This window comes from Rhinopithecus bieti, unplaced genomic scaffold (genome assembly GCF_001698545.2).
Source record: "Rhinopithecus bieti isolate Rb0 unplaced genomic scaffold, ASM169854v2 scaffold_70516, whole genome shotgun sequence".
NCBI classification, from domain to species: Eukaryota; Metazoa; Chordata; class Mammalia; order Primates; family Cercopithecidae; genus Rhinopithecus; species Rhinopithecus bieti.
In genome coordinates this window covers 782,140-799,307 of record NW_016826783.1, presented here as the reverse complement: position 1 = coordinate 799,307, position 17,168 = coordinate 782,140, and the positions used below count along the sequence as shown (strand labels likewise).

The window sequence follows — 17,168 nt, the reverse complement described above, 5'->3', positions numbered from 1 at the left end:
ATATATAATCAAAAATATAACTTTATATATGTTTTATATATAAAGTTACATATATAACAACTTCAATACTTTTCTATTTATAGATTATATCTATAAATTCTATAATTATTTGTAGATATTATCTATAGATACTTCTTCAGAAAAAAGCACAAAAATTGTAAACTGCCATATAAAGATGGTAAAATTGTTAATTTCACCTGAAGTGTAGATGTTTTGTCTGATAAAAACTAACGACAAATGAGTTCTAGTTAATTGTCCCATTAAATTATGTAGAAGAGAACCAGTTTGCCCCTCTGTCTAAGGTTGGGTTATGGTTGTGTTGTCTGTAATTATATTGTCTTATCTGTCAAGTAATTATTTTTAAAAGTAACAATAATGTATTTCATTTGGATATTATACTGTACAAAGTGCTTTTGATTTACATTATCTCTTTTGATCTCATCTATTATTGATCTCTGGTTGGCATATTACTGTGTTTCAATGATGCTACTAGACCTTCTGCCACACACTTTAAAGAAAGAGTCATATAAAAACTAATTTAAAGTTTTCTGTGATGACTTTTAGATAAACAAATAAGGCCAAAGACAAAGAACCCAAAGGGCTGGAAATTCATGGCAAATTGTAACTATTTAATAAAGAGTTTCGTTAGAAACATAAGATATGTGGGTTTGATAAAGAATAGGCCAATGGAAAGTACCTGTACATCAGTGACAAAAATTAATTATGAATTTGTCTCTCTCTCTGAGCTAAACAATCCAAGATGAATAATTTTCTTCTGATCAAAAATGCAAAAGTAGAACTTTTGTTTGTTTTGTTTTGTTTTGAGATGGAGTCTTGCTCTGTCGCCCAGGCTGGAGTGCAGTGGTGTGATCTCGGATCACTGCAACCTCCGCCTACCTGTTCACACCATTCTCCTGCCTCAGCCTCCCAAGTACCTGGGACTACAGGTGCCCGCCACCACGCCCGGCTAATTTTTTTGTATTTTTAGTAGAGACAGGGTTTCACCGTGTTAGCCAGGATGGTCTTGATCTCCTGACCTCGTGATCCACCCACCTTGGCCTACCAAAGTGCTGGGATTACAGGCTTGAGCCACCACGCCAGGCCAAAAGTAGAAATTTTTAAAAGCTACATTTTTTTTTCTAGAAATAACAGAGAAAATGCTTAAACATATGTCTCTATTAACCTGCTGTCCACCAATTGGCTATTTCAGTTTATGGCTCTTTTGCCTGTGCATATTAGAATATATATTCTATAATAACATCAATAATACATAAGAATAAGTGAAATTTCAAAGCTAATGCTCAAGCTTTCCTAATTTTTTTTTTATAACAAGAGGCAGTCATTAAGTATAGAAGCCTGATTCCTTTGGATGAACAATCTCTTTATATTCTAGCTTTGAATTTGGCAGCTATTGTTTGAGCATTTATTTTGTGCATGGTAGTTAGATGGGTTCTTCCTCAATTTAGAAAACTAATCCAAAGTATACTTAACTCTACATGACTTTAGCACTCCTTCCTAGAGCCTTTGGGAGCATTAACAGCAAAATAAGAATAGCTGTTTAGAAATTTGGGGAGAGTCAACATTTTATGACATTTCTAACCTTTTAGACATTCTTTGCCTGGCTGTCGCAGACTAAACTTTTGAGCCACTTTGTGTCTTGTAGGGAACATTCTCCAGCCACCACTGTCCTGTCCATTTAATGAATATTAAATACATGAATAAAATATGCCTATCGGATAGTTTCAACTATTTAGTGCAGCCTAAGCTAATTTTACTGTTTCAGAATTATGGACTGTGTAGCTAAACCAATATTGATAAATTAAAAACGTCTTAATTTCATGCAATTTACAAATTTGTAGCTATTCCAGGGACGTGTTTCAACAGTGTAGACCATTTATAATGTCCTTTTAAATCACCTTTAGTGGAATTCATTTTTTTTTTAATTCCTTTTTTAAATGTTGTTTAGGTCCTCAAAGGTTAAAATAAAAGATAAAGACAGGTAGCCTGCTCTTTCTACCACTGGAATATTCATATCTTTTAGCTTCTTCTATTCACACTCATTATTATGAATATATATTTCCATTCTAGGAAACAGATATTACACTTTCAAATAAATGAACATTTACATTAAATTATTGCTGTCCAATTGTGTATTAATTTATCATAAGTAAAGGTAGTAGTTGACCTTTCATCTTTTGTCTTACTTTCTATACTTAAATTGGGCTCAACATTCACAAATTAGGTTCAAAGAACATTACTGATGTTATCTTTTATTGTAGAAATTGTGCTTACCTATAAATTATCTCATTTAATCTCTAAATAGTTTATGAGATATTAGTATGCCTATCTCAGAAATATAATAGTTCAGACTAAAATGAGAATACTAGTTAGGCAAACTCACAGTCATGTCAATGAAAATTAGAGCAATTACTAGCTATGAACACAACTCTTTCTATTATTTTCACTATATTTCAGTTGCTTCTATACCAAAAAGAAGTTTGATTTTATCAGTGGCAGTTGCTGTAGACACTGGTACATGAGCTTTTGCTTTCTTACTTTAAACTCACTAAGGAATTGTGGAAATTGAAATCATGGTCCGTTATTAACTTGTATAATACTGGGCAACCCAGAAGGCCATACAGAGCAATGAGAATATCTAGCCAGTAGTAGCTTAAGGTTAGGGATCCAAGAATGGAATTTTAGAAATCTTTCACTGATAGAATGATTTGTCATTACAAACAAAATGCCCAGAAAATTGAGACCAGTCATGAAAACAATGCCCCAGAAATAAAAAAAAAAAAAAAAAGTTTTAGTGGAAAATGAGTATTCAGTCATTTAAAAGCTCTGGATATATTAGAAAAAGAGAGTTCAAGTCGGTGTTCTATCCGTTACTTTATAGGTCTTTCAGCCTAGTAGTGTCCAAATCTGTTTTAAACAGTTCAATCATTTTCTTTCCAAGTAAAATCTTACATTCTATTTTAATGTTTAGCAAATAACAGTGATGTGTTTGAATTATTGACTTCCAAGTGACATTTGCCACTTATATTCTATTTCTCAATTTTGTTTTGGATACCCATTGAGGAAATATGTGTGGTATGTAACATATTTAATTGTGTCTGTTCTTTTTGCTGTTTTTGAATTCCTTTTAGAAAATTCAAACCAAATTTTGCACAATGCCTAATTTAGTTCAGTAATGCAAGAGAAAAGCCTGGGAATCATAGGAGGTCAATTTACTTGCCAATAACACAAAGGAGTACTAGTTGTTGTGAATCTCAGCAGAGCAGTTCATTCTGATATTTTTCTAAAAAGCCACCTGACTCCACGGAATGAAAACCCTCATTCATTGTCACTCTCTCCTCCTTTTCCTCCCTCCTTTAGCCATCAAAAAGTAATGGCATGTACGTTCACATCACCATTGATTTTTCCATCATAGGAGCAGCAGAAAAGAGTTCTAAACATGGTGCTGAAGACAAGACTCAGACCATTATTACAGCAATGAAAGAAAGAATGAAGATCAGGGAGAAAAACCGGCCGGAAGTGTTTGAAGTAATCCAGGAAATGTTTCAGATTTCTAAAGAAGATTTTGTGCAGTATACAAAGGCAGCCAAACAGAGCGTACTGGATGGGACATCCAAGTGGTCTGCAAAATAACCATTACAGGTAAAATAAGTCGTCTTGAAAATTTTATTGTAAACTGAGATTTTTGTGTGTCCTAGAAATAACTGCTGATAATAATCATAGGTAAAATAAATGATTATTTTTTCAATCATGTTAATATGAACCAGACTGGTTGGTACTTCACATTTTGAAACTACATACTAGATAAGTGAAATAATTTTAGTCTGTGTCTTGTTCTAATCAAAAGTTCTTTCATAGGAAAAGTTTTCTGTTTTCAATATATTCACCTGCAGTTTACAGGAAATAAGCATTTTTGCTGCCTACCAGTGATAAATTATAACAGTAGCTAATAATATGTTCAGTTAATCTTTTTCGATGAGACAATAGATGTTATTTTACTTAGTCCTGGCTCAACATCCCTCCATTTGGTCCTTGAGTCAGGACAATTTGAGTGTAATGATACCTAGTCAATTGGACTTCTGAAGTTGCTTGCAATGTTAACAGCAAGTGACTGTGCAGCCTGTTAACATTTACCAAGCCTCTTTACTTACTCATTTTGTATTTAAAGATGAGTAAATACAAAATAAATGTGCTTTCTCAACTATGAGATACTTTCTCATAGTTGATATAGATGCTTTCTCAACTATGTAGAGTTGATCAATACTGACGGCAGACTCTTAAATAGATCAGTTTGGATTACAGACCTTTGAATCATGTTAGGTAATTTTTCATATAAGTGTAGGTATATCTTCCTCATTTCTCTGTACATGTATGCTGTAATGTGTATGAGTATATAGCTAATATGCATATGCATGTGTATGTATATAGCTACTTTGCATTAGAGACAAAAGCAAAAATTACGGATTTAATGTTGTATATTTATTTTTATTAAACTTTTTTAAAAATTCTGTTGGTCATGAGAATGAAAGCAACCTGGATGCATCTGTAAACCCAAAGAACCAAATGACAGAAAAATTGTCTTTGTTATTATTATTTTTCGTTTCTGAGGAATATGTATGTTAAAATGTTTCTTTTGGTTTATTTCAGTGGTTTCTGCACAAGGTCTACAGGCAAAAGATAAAACAGGGTCTAGTGATCCATATGTTACAGTTCAAGTTGGAAAGAACAAAAGAAGAACAAAAACCATTTTTGGAAACTTGAATCCAGTATGGGATGAGAAGTTTTATTTGTGAGTATATGATGTGAAATTTTTACAAATATTAAATTGTTTAAGAATGAATTTAAGACAGGCATGCAAAGTATGCAATAATTATCTCATATTTTAATAATCTATTACCCAAAAGTAATAAAAACGTAAAAGTCATGTTATAAACTCCCACAATACTCTCATAATATTTATTATTTATTCTTTATCCTTGGAAGCAAGTGAATAAGAAGAATACTTCAAATAAAGATGGCATGACTGGGGTGGCTTTGCAAGAGATAAAAAAAGATACACAACATGATCTATAACTTGGGATGACCCAAAATATCGGGAAATGTAATCTTGATTCAACAGTATCTTGACTCTGAAGATTCATAACTAAAAACAAGGGACTTAGAGCATTTTCTGTACTATCACTTGGGGTGGAACCACATGTGCACTAGTGTATATTATTCAGGTGGCTGATGATAACTTTTTGATAATAACTTTTATTATTTGGTAGAAATAAAAATTCCTACATGAGTTAAAGACAGTCTTTTTTCTTGAGTTCTCTCTTTGCAAATGCTTTAAACAAGAATCTCATTACCATGGTAAGTAAATACACACCAAACATATAGCTTAGTTGGGAATGTGGGCAATATTGTGTAAAAAGTAGAGTTTCTTGAATATATGGCCTGATGAAGGAAGTCTTAAGAAATAGGTTTGGAAAATCAGTTGGAACCAAATAACAGAAGGTACTATAGAATGAATTAAGGGATTTGGAAGATTTCTCCCTTCAGACTTCTGGGAGAGACTAATACCTTTTTATGTGTTAAAATAGAAGACAATAAATCAATTGGAAGTTAAAATTAAATTTCCTGTTGGAGTCAAGTAAATAAATAAAGCAGGAAAGGAACAACAAAGGAGAGGGATGAAGACTATGGCAAACGAAAACAGGTGATTCCCAGGAAAGAAATGGCTTCTGTTGCCATGCGATCATGCAGATGCGATGCAGCTACAGCTTCCAGTTTTTCAGGAAGCTGGATATCTGAAAGCTTAGAAACAGTTTTATTGAGGTATAATTGACATAACATACAATCTACACATTTAAAGTGTACAATTTGTTAAGTTTTGACATGTATGTACCTCCTGGGAAATCATCACTACAGGCAAGATAATGAACATATCCATCAGTGCCCCAAAATATTCTTTATGCCTCATGAAAAGTCATCCCTTCTGACTTCCAGTGTGCCACGGCAGTCACTGGTTTACTTTCTGATGCTATAGGATACTTTACATTTTGCGTTTTCTAGAATTTCCTGTAACTAGAACAATATGGCATGTAATGCTTTGTGTGGTTCTAGTCACTCAACATAATTCTTTTGAGATTCATCCAAGTTGTAGGGTGTATCAGTAGTTTATTTTTATTGCTTGGTAGCATTGCATTTTATTAATATATTGCAGTTTATTTGACCCTTCACCTCTTGATGGGTATTTTGGTTTGTTTCCAGTTTTTGGTTAATGACAACAAAGTGACCCATATGTTAAATGAATGACTTATTCTAAAACTGACATTTGTATATAAATATTTGTGTGAACATATGTTTTTATTTCTCTTGAATAAGTACCTAGAAGTGGAATGAATAGTTGGATCACATATTAGGAATATGTTTAATATTTGAGATTTTTTTCCAGATGACTGTGCCATTTTATCCTTCCACTACAAATGTCTGAGAGTTCTAGATCAAACATATCCTTCCAATAGAAATGGTCCTCGACTTATGATAGTTTGACATAATGATTTTTTTACTTTAAGATATATTCATCAGGATGTAATCCTATTGTAAGCTGAGGTGTTCCTTAGGATCTATAATTGGGTTATGGTTTCTATTAAATGCCTATCAATTTTGCACTATTATAAAGTTTATAAATGCTAAATTAAACCAACATAAGCTGGGGACCATCTGCTGTGTTGCCCATGTTTAGTACAGTTTCAACTTATGATGGTTTTGTCTCATGGGTTTATCATGACGTAACCCCATTGTAAGTTGAGGGGTATCTGTATTTGGTAAGGCCAGCTTTTGACATTTTAGCCATTCTGATCCATGTGTAGTGTTATAGTGGTTGTATTTTGCATTTCTCTAAGGACTAATAATTTTGAGCATGTTATCATATGCTTATGTGCTATGTATCTGCTTTGGTTAAGTGTCTGTTCAAATATTTTGTCCATTTGGTATTGCTTTTGTATTTTGTATTTGTATAGCTTTTATGGTTTTGGATTTTACATTTAGGCTTATGATACATTTTGAGGTAATTTTTGAGTATGATATAAGTGGTAGACTTAAGTTCATTTGTTTTTGCATATGCACATAAACTTGTTTCTGTGACATTTTTGAAAGCACTCTTTTTCTCTACTAAATTGCTTTTACATATTTGATAAAATTCAGCTCTCTATATATGTGTCTGTATTTCTGAACGTCATTCTGGTAGTTGTTGTTGTTGTTTTGAGACAGAGCCTCGCTCTTTTGCCCCAGCTGGAGTACAGTGGCACAATCTTGGCTCACTGCAACCTCCACCTCCCAGGTTCAAACATTTCTTTGGCCTCCGCCTCCGGAGTAATTGGAATTACAGGCACACACCACCATGCCCAGCTAATTTTTTGTATTTTTAGTAGAGACAGGGTTTCACCATGTTGGCTAGACTGGTCTCGAACTCCTGACCTTAAGTGATCTCTCTGCCTCAGCCTCCCAAAGTGCTGGGCTTACAAGCATGAGCCACTGCATCCGACCATGTCATTCTGTTTCGTTGATCTATTTATCTGTTTTCTAATAACACACAGTCTTGATCATTGTGGCTTTATAATAAGTCTGAAAATTGGGTAGAATTAGTCTACCAACCTTCTTATTTTTTCAAATTTATTTTGGCTATTTGGTTACCTATCAATTATTTGATATTAATTTAGGAATCGATTCATCATTTTTTTACAAAACAAAACAAAACAAAACAAAAAAACTCTGATGGAATTTTGGTTGCTTTAAAGCACTGGCTAAGATTTCCAGTATAATGTCAAATGAAAGAGGTAAGAGCAGACATCTTAGTCTCATTCCCAATCTTAAGTGGAAAACTTCATTTCTTGATTAACTATGATATTAGCTGTAGCTTTGTTGTAGATGCCATTTATCCAATTAAAAAGTGATTTTCTATTCTCAGTGAACTAAGCGTTTTCACCAGAAATAGATGTTGCATTTTGTTACATTCTATTTCTGTATCTGTTGAGATGATCATATGATTCTGATTGTCATTTAAAATTTTTTTGCTTCATTGTCTTTGTGTTTTCAATAACAAATCTGTAGTTGTCCTCATTCTGCTTCTGTGTATAATATATCTCCCCTACTCCGCCAACTGCTTCTAAAATATTTTTCTACTCATTTGTACAATTGGTTTATGATTTCACATGGTGTCATATTCTTCCTTTTTCTAGTGTTTAGGGTTTGTTTAGCTATTTGGGACTGTGGGTCTACAGTTTTCTTTCTAATTTGGAAAGATTTGGTCATTATTTCTCTAAATATGCATTCTGCTGTCTGTTTGGAGGCTCTACTAAGACCTCCTGAAGTTGCCCCACAGCTGCTTGACACTCTGAGGACTTTTCTTTCTTTCTTTCTTTTTAAATTTTACTTTAAGTTCGGGATACATGTGCTGAATGTGCAGGTTTGTTACATAGGTATACATGTGTCATGGTGGTTTGCTGCACCTTCCAACCCATCATCTAGGTTTTAAGCCCCACATGCATTAGGTATTTGTCCTAATGCTCTCCCTCCACTTGCCTCCCACCCCCCAACTTTTCTTAATTTCTTTTTTTCTTATTTTTTTCCTCTGTATTTCACTTTGGATTACTTCCATTGTGTGTGTTTAAATTCACTAAGCTTTTCTTCCATAATGTCTAATCTGCTAAAATCTAAGCCACTGTATTTTTCATATTAGATGTTTTCTCTTCCATCCTAGGAAATCCTAACTGGGTCATTGCATCTTCCATGCCTCAGCTTAAAATTTTTGAAAACATGCAATACTTATGATGACTCTTTTCATGTCCTTGCCTACCAATTGTAACATCTATGTCCAATCTTGGTCAGTTTTGATTGATGGATTTTTCTCTTCATTATGCATTATATTTTTCTGCTACTTTGTTTGCCTAGTAATTTTAGCTTGAATTGTAGACATTGCAAATGTTACTTTGTTGCTTGCTGGATATTGTGGCATCCTATAGGTATTACTGAGCTTTGTTCTGGACATAGTTAAGTTACATGGAAATATTTTTGTTCTTTGGCTCTTGCTTTTCAAATGTGTTAAAGGGGAATGAAATAGTGTTCAATTTCAGGCTAATTATTCCCTGTGATGAAGGCAAGTTTCTTCAGCATACTCTTCCTACTACTCATGAATTAGGAGGTTTTATCTTCTGCCCAGTAGAAATTTGTATGATTTCTAAAACTGGCTCTGTGTCGGGCATTACTGCATCTAAACTTTTAAATATTAATCTGGCTTTGGGCAGTTTCTTTATGTGCATTCACTTATCATTACTCAACTCATTTCTCAAGGGAACCCCTGTAAAGATTGTTGAAACCTTCCTTCTGTTCAGCTCTCTTTTTTGATATTATGCCCTGTGACCTCTAGCTGCCTTGGTCTTCCCCAACTTTCAATTCTGTCTTTTAACTGAAAGAGTCTAATGGACTCTACCTTGGTTTCTATTCCTTGCACAATGATTGGAAAACTCCCTCAAGGCAATAAGCTGAAGTAATCACAGGGCCCGCTTGCTTGCTTGCTTGCTTGCTTGCTTGCTTTCTTTCTTTCTTTCTTTCTTTCTTTCTTTCTTTCTTTCTTTCTTTCTTTCTTTCTTTCTCTCTCTCTCTCTCTCTCTTTCTTTCTTTGTTTTTCTCTCTCTCAGGGAATCACTGTTCATCACTGACATATCTCCATTATATTGAAAACCATTGTTTGATGTATTTTGCTCACTGCTTGATTTTTTTTATGTGGAAGGATATCTCTGGTCCATGTTAATCCCTCTTGACTAGAATAGAAAGAAATATTTATTGTATTATTTTAATCCTTCAAAGGGTCCTCCTTGATAAATCAACTGAGTAATGATAAGTGCAGCTAAATAATGATGCATGTGAGAAAACTACCTAGGACCACCCAGGTTCTTGATTTGACAGTTTGCAGTGCTCATCCAGACCAGGGCTAGTGCTTCTTCCCACCAGACTGGCGAGAAAGCATCATAGTTCATGGGGAAAGTACACAGAAGTTCACACTGGAACGGACTATTAAACTGTGAATTATCTGTATTATTATTGGCAGTTTTCATATGATTTTCCATGTTGTGTGCCTGGTTTCCTTTTGATAGGAGGCACCGTCTGTACTGGCAATAACAATATATATATATATTTTTTTAACAACATCATTTCAAAGAAGAAATTCAAATTTAACACTATACCTGGCTATGCATGAGCTGTATATAAGTACATAATTTTTCACAGTATTTTCCACTTTACTGATAAAATATTTATTAACTTTAAGTTACACTTGTAATTCTTTTCTATTTGTCTCCTTTTAGAATATCAAAGATAAATGCCAACTTTTTTAACATTAATTCTTTCTGTCATCAGTTTCCTGCATTCTGAGATTTTATTCTTATTATACAGGTTCTATATCACTGACTCCAGAAATACTGTTTTGAAGTTACCAGTGCATGTTTTCATTTATCATAAAAATGGCATGAGAATTGCAAAGTTACCTTTTATTTATAAACAGTTCTCTTTGGCAGAAAGAAATGAGTTCACAGTGAATTTATGTTCAGACTCTGAAAAATGTATACACATCACAGATGAACTCATCCATGCCTCCCCCTACCCTGACAGTTCTGCCCTGTGAACTGGGGTGGAAAAAATGTATACTGACATTCTGAAAATAGAATGTTTTATTAATAGTGTGACTTTAACTTCTGAGCTTTAGCTTGTCTAATATGAAAAATAGGGATAATAATACATACCTCACAGAATTGTTATGTTTTTTGAGATAGATACCATACATAAATTTCATAGAACTTAAGTATTAAAAATGATAGCTGTATTATTATTAGAATTAATAACATGATTATATCTTTGTGCTAAGGTTCAGGTCTTTACACTAAATATGGCAGTAATATTCTCATGCCAAAAAAGTTCCAACTTGAATAGTGATGGCAAGGGAGAACCAATGAATAGGTTGCTGTAAAAAGAAAAAAAAACAGTTCTCCTAAAATAAGAATCAGAGAACTGAGACTGGGAAACGAATCTGAGAGATAGTTTTGTCCAAATTCTTCACTTCACTGTTGAGAAAATCAAAGCTCAGATGGGTTGTAGTACGTTCGACACTACAGAGTAGCGCCCTGTTGTGAAGCCACAAATAAGATACAAGTAGAGATTAGGAAGTGTGATTTTTTTCCCCTACATCCAAACGCTTCACTTGAAAAAGTGCTGCAGACCTAATCAAAGCAAGCAATCACAAAACTGGTAAAATGAAAATGTAGTTGAAAGAGTCTTTCAACTTTGGAATTTGGCCTTAATTATCCTCCGCATTAATTGCACTTTAATGTCTTCTAGAGATTTTAATGCTAAATAATTTCCATTTTAATTTTATTTCTCTTACTTTAAAACAAAGCGTTTCAATTTATAATCTTTAAAATACTATGGATGTTGTGTGATTTCAGAATGGGGCACTCTTGACAACATTTGGAGAGAACAGAGGCATGACCAATTAAGCCCTTACAGAAATCTGGGTTACAAGGGGTTGTAAACAAATGTTTAATTCCTAAAATGTCACGTGAAGATTAATTAAGATAACACATATGAAAGTACTTTGAAAATGATAAAGTATCATATAAATCTAAGGTGCTGGTTATCTTTGTTCTTTGATCCTAAATTCTATAGTTGATCATTTCATGATTAATTAAGACATTCAATTTCACTTTCCTTTGCTACTGTTAATGATATGTCTTATGCTTATCATAAACTATTCCCTCAGGAGGAAAACAAGGAAGTCTCTCTCAGTGAGTTATATAGAGAAAATGCCAGTATGGTATGCCAGTTTGAATAAGAAATTTGAGAGTTGGGAGACTGACGTTTTGTGCATATGTTGATGCTGTTTTCTGAGGACACTGTAGTTGAGCTCTTGGTGCCTCCTTTTTGCAAACTTCTGAAATAAAAACAAATTTCATACTGACTCCCTACAAGAGTTGAGGTAGGTCATAAAGGTGATAGTAGATGTGTGTTACTTAATCTGTTTCTAATCAATATTAATCATTGGAGTAAAGAATTATGTTAATGAAAGTCTAGTCAACAAAATGCCTGTGATAGGAGTGCAAATGTGTCCTCATTTATAGTAGCATTGAATAGGCATGGGAATGGTAGTTAAATGTTCTACTTACATAACTGACTGGACAATCAGCTCCACTTGCTTCTTGGAGTATCCATTTAATTCCACCTGATTTCCTGAGTGACCCTTATATGTAAAGCACTGTAGTTAAGTACCATGGAAAGTATTGACTTAAAGAGTGATTCCCTGTTATACCAAAAGCTATCTGGCCAACAAGATTACAAACCTGAATTCCAGAACTATTCTGGGTCTAACATGTTACTTGATCAATCCTTAACCTCTTTGAATCTCAGTATCACAATGGGAAATGTGCTAAAAGTTATTCCCCATCTTGAGAGACAGTAATACTTAACTCATAATGCTGTTGTTTAGAGACATGATAGTTTGGGACCTTTTGAAGTATATGGCAGCCACATTCAATTCCTAGCTACCCAGATGTGGTGCACAGAGTGCCTCAGGCCCATGGCTCTCTACTATGCCATGTGCTGCTCAGCCGGGGCTGAGTATGAATTAAGCATAAACTAAACTCTATAAAAAATAATGTATTTAATACCATACTTAAAAATATTTTGATAGCATAGCAGACTAATATTTTAAAACGACAGCCTGAACATAATCATGAATCTGATTTATTGCCTAGATTACCAGTAGTCTTTTCCTAGGCTATGTGGGAAGCGAATATTTCCTCAGTTGCCTGAGCCATTTTACAGTGACAGTATCAACATCAGTAAGTCATTTGTCATAGAAGATGGTTCCACAGTTTCTAAAGCAAGGAGTTTAGTCAAACTTTATGACATTAGAATTTATCTATCTATCTATCTATCTATCTATCTATCTATCTATCTATCTATCTTTATTTAACTAATCATTGCCTACATTGTGATTATGTCTAGCAGTAAGGAAATAATAGCCAATTCTGCTGTTCACTTACTAAATGAGATTGAACCATTACCTATCCACATACAGCAAAGCCAACATAACAGAATTTACATTATCACTGCTTCTCACTAGAATCTAAGGGTTTTATAATAAATAGCAGAAGGAGTTATGGAGAGATCTAAATTGAATGCCATAAAATATGAACTTAGGGTCACCAAAGAGAATTAATTCACAGTCAGTAAACTAGAAAATATCAAATCAAGATACATTTTTAGAGCTATCACTGTAATATTGCATAGGTAGAGATGCAAGGTGCTATGAACTTGACTAGGTTTTAAATTGAGAACCAAACAGATTTTTTTTTTAATTTTTTTATTTTTTATTTAGGTCAGAGTCGTCGCTCTGTCGCCCAGGCTGGGGAGTGGCAGTGGCGGCAGATTATCAGACTCAGCTGCAAGCTCCGGCCTCCTGGGGTTTAGGCCATTCTCAGGCGCTCCAGCCTCGCCCGAGTAGCTGGGAGCTAACAGGCCCGCCCCGCACCTCGCCCGGGCTAGTTTTTTTGTATTTTTTAGTAGAGAGGCGGGGTTTCAACCGTGTTGCGCACAGGATGGTTTTGATGCTCCTGACCTCCGTGATCCGTCCCCGTCTCCGCGCTCACCAAAAGTCTGGGATTAGCGAGGCTTGAGTCACCGCGCCCGCGCCCCAAACAGAATTTAAATAAAATCCCCCAAATCTTTAGGGAGCCGTTGGGGTACAAATAGCAATCTTTGGGGTAAAAAGGACTGTTCTGCAGGAATCCATCTCTGTCAGAGGAAAGAAAATCCTCTACAATTAAACTAGTACATGGAAAACGTATTAGGTGAGAACAAATTTTAATATATGAGAAGAGAAAGCCCTTGCAAAAACCAGGAAAAGCCAAACAAATTATCCCAAGGGCAGAAATGATTATGCTTGTTTATTCCTCTCTTCTTCTCTGAGAGTTTATTCACCTGCATCTGTTTTTCCCTCTTTCCATTTGCACACACATACTGTCCTTTTCACTGAGTCCCTATCTCCCTCCTTTCCCCGCTTTTCCCCTTCCTCTCTTCTCTGCACACTGATCTGATTCTTGATCACTACTCAATAGATTTTCTTGTTTTTCACTTCCCCATGGTATATAATAGCCTTGGTCATGTGTTTCCCAACTCTAGCACTCAGTTTGCTGCTGGAAACCTCTTTGGGGTTTTCAATAATTAGCTCAGTTCATCTTTACAAAGTACCATACAAGTCCTGGGTTATTGGTCTATCAATGATTGGAACATCTTAAAACTATCACTTGTGTGTTTTATGTGTGGAACGGAGACCAGGGAGGTCTTAATGGGGCATGCTAGTCACTCATTTGTGGGTTGAAGCAATTTCCCCTGAGTGGAATACATCTAGTATTACCCTACCACCAACTGATCTAGCAGCATTTTCAAGATTCCAAAACTAAAATACCAATCTACCTTTACTTGGTTCATTCCTTCACTTATTGGATGTGCCCTTTGTGTAGACCACCTATTTTGAAAGCAGAAAAAGATCGATATGCTAGTACTGTCCCTGGCCAAACTGGGAGTCTGCAGATCCTTGTTGACCCAGGTCCATATAGTGTAAAATTCAGCTTTCTGAGCATTTTTTGTTAGTGTCAGACCCAACACTCTGTAGAGAAATAACTCATTGAACATGTATTTAAGTATGAGGTGCTCTCCACAGTGTTACAGGCACTGAGGTAAATATGAAAAACACATGCTTTTTTGCCCCAGAGCTTTAATTACAATTGGAGTGGAGATGATGCTGAGGCTATCATCATCAGTAGGGGGAGCCAGTCCTAGGGAGGTTGGAGGAGAAGTGGCCAGTTCTGCCTGGTGCTGCCAACTTAACAATGGGATAGATATTTGACTCCAAGTAAAAGATGTTTAAAGCAAGGTAATATTTGAAGGCTGGACAAAAGAAGTTTTGTATAGGTAAGCAATGTGTTGAAGAAATATTAATGGCAAGGAAGAAATATCTAAAACAAAACCCACATCACTGCAAATATCATCATAATTATAGGCATGGATATTTGTGTGGTCATTTACCGTATCTCAAATCTTATCATATGTATAATACTTCACAATTAATCATTGTCATTATGATTGTTGTTATCATTTTACATATGAGAAAGCCAGGGCTTCGGGAGACCAATAGATTTTTGCTAAATAATCCATCCCAACAAGCAAAATGAAAGAAACACAGCTCATGCCTACATCTTCTATTATCACATAAATATTCACTTAAAGGTGTGTACTATAAACTCTAAAGCAACCACTGAAAAGAGAAAACATAAAATGTTACGGTTTAAAAGTCAAAAAAGTAGACAAATTTTAATATCAAAAATGATAAATCCTATAAAGGGTAAAATAAACAAATGGGGGGAAACAGAAAGCAAATAGCAAGATGATAGACTAAAACTTAAATATACCAATGATCACATTACATAAAAAACATCTAAATGCCCCGAATAAAAGGCAGAGACTATCAGATTGCATAAAAAAGCAACATGCAAGCATATCCTGCCTGTAAGAAATGCACTTTAAATAAAGATACAAATAGTTATACTACTTGTAGTTATGCTACTTAGAACACTTTGCCCAAAAAGAACAGAATACATATTATTTTAAAGTACACATGGGAGATTTGTGTTGATAGCAAATAAGCACATGAAAATATGCTCAATGTCATTGTTAGAGAAATTCCAAGTAAAACTATGTGAAAATCACTTTGTACTTAGTGTAACAGTATGTTCTTTGTCCACTAGTATTATTATTTTTCTGCCTTTTTTGGACCCCTTGAATATTTTTTATAATTGTGTATAATATAGTTTGTTGGGTTATTTGTATCTCATTATTTTGTTATTTTAGTGATTGCTTTAGATTTTATTATGTATATATCTTTAAGTTATAACAGCCTACTAGTAACATAATATTAATACTACTTCACATACAATATGAGAAAGTTATAATGATACATTTCTAGTTGTCTCCTGTATACCTTTATCCTGTTGTCACTAAGTGTTGGTGAGAATGTGGTAGAACTGGAACTCTACTGCTGGTGGGAATGTAAAATGGTAAGCCACTTCGGAAAATAATTCATTCGTTCACTGAAAAGAAAACGTGTCCATATGAAGACTTGTATACAGATATTCATAGCTGCTTTTTTGTAATAACTTAAAACTGAAAACAACCCCAAGTCTTCATCAAGTTGTGGTATATATTTGGTATATATATACCAATATATGATATACAACTTGGGGTTGTATATCAACCCCAAGATATACAAGTTGTGGTAAATCCAGAGACTGAAATACTGGCTAATAGTGAAAGGAATGAGCTGTAGGTATACACAATATCATGGGTAAGTCTCAAAATAATTATGGTGAGTGACAGAATTCAGATAGGAGTTCTTACAGTATAATTTCATTTATATAAAATTATAGAAAATACAAAATGCAGACTAATTTCCAATGTAAGAAATCAGATCAGTGTTTTCCTGGGGAGTAAGGAAAGGAAAGGATGAGAGGAACTGATTACAAAGAAGCTCAAAGAAACTTTTGGAGAAACTTTTGAATTACAACTTTAATTATGTTAATCATGATGATGATTCCATGGGTGAATGCATATGCCAAGACCTAAAATATTGTACATTTCAAATGTGTGCAGTTAATTGTATTTCAATTATACCCCAATAAACAGTTGAAAAAAAAAAAAACTCTGACAAAATAATTCATTCACTGTGCTAGCAGTCAGTATTCCACTAATTATTCACACCCCACAAATTCAAGATGATATAAAATTGCTGCTTCTAGTATGATGATAACTGTGATGATGACCATGATGACCACACAATAATATCAGTGACCCCGACCACCTCCATCCTTTGTGGTCTGGCATTAATGGTTTACAGTGTTTAACACATCTAAAATCTTAAAAGAAATACAGTATCATGTGCATTTACATCCTTACATTTATGGCTGAGAAAAATGTCTCAGACTTTTATGAAATTACAGATAGTATAGCCAGAACCCCAAGTTCCTTGATGGGCTAATTAGGGTGTAATACTGTTGTGA

General features: G+C 34.4%; 1 pseudogene across 1 annotated transcript in view; it reads left to right on the top strand.

The window, feature by feature from the left end:
• LOC108523086 (protein unc-13 homolog C-like) overlaps positions 1 to 17,168 on the top strand; it is a 261,211-nt pseudogene that overhangs the window by 118,576 nt on the left and 125,467 nt on the right. Inside the window, exons 7-8 of the transcript XR_001883691.1 lie at positions 3,434 to 3,660; positions 4,666 to 4,807. The product of XR_001883691.1 is annotated as a protein unc-13 homolog C-like (transcript). The remainder of the gene's footprint in view (positions 1 to 3,433; positions 3,661 to 4,665; positions 4,808 to 17,168) is intronic.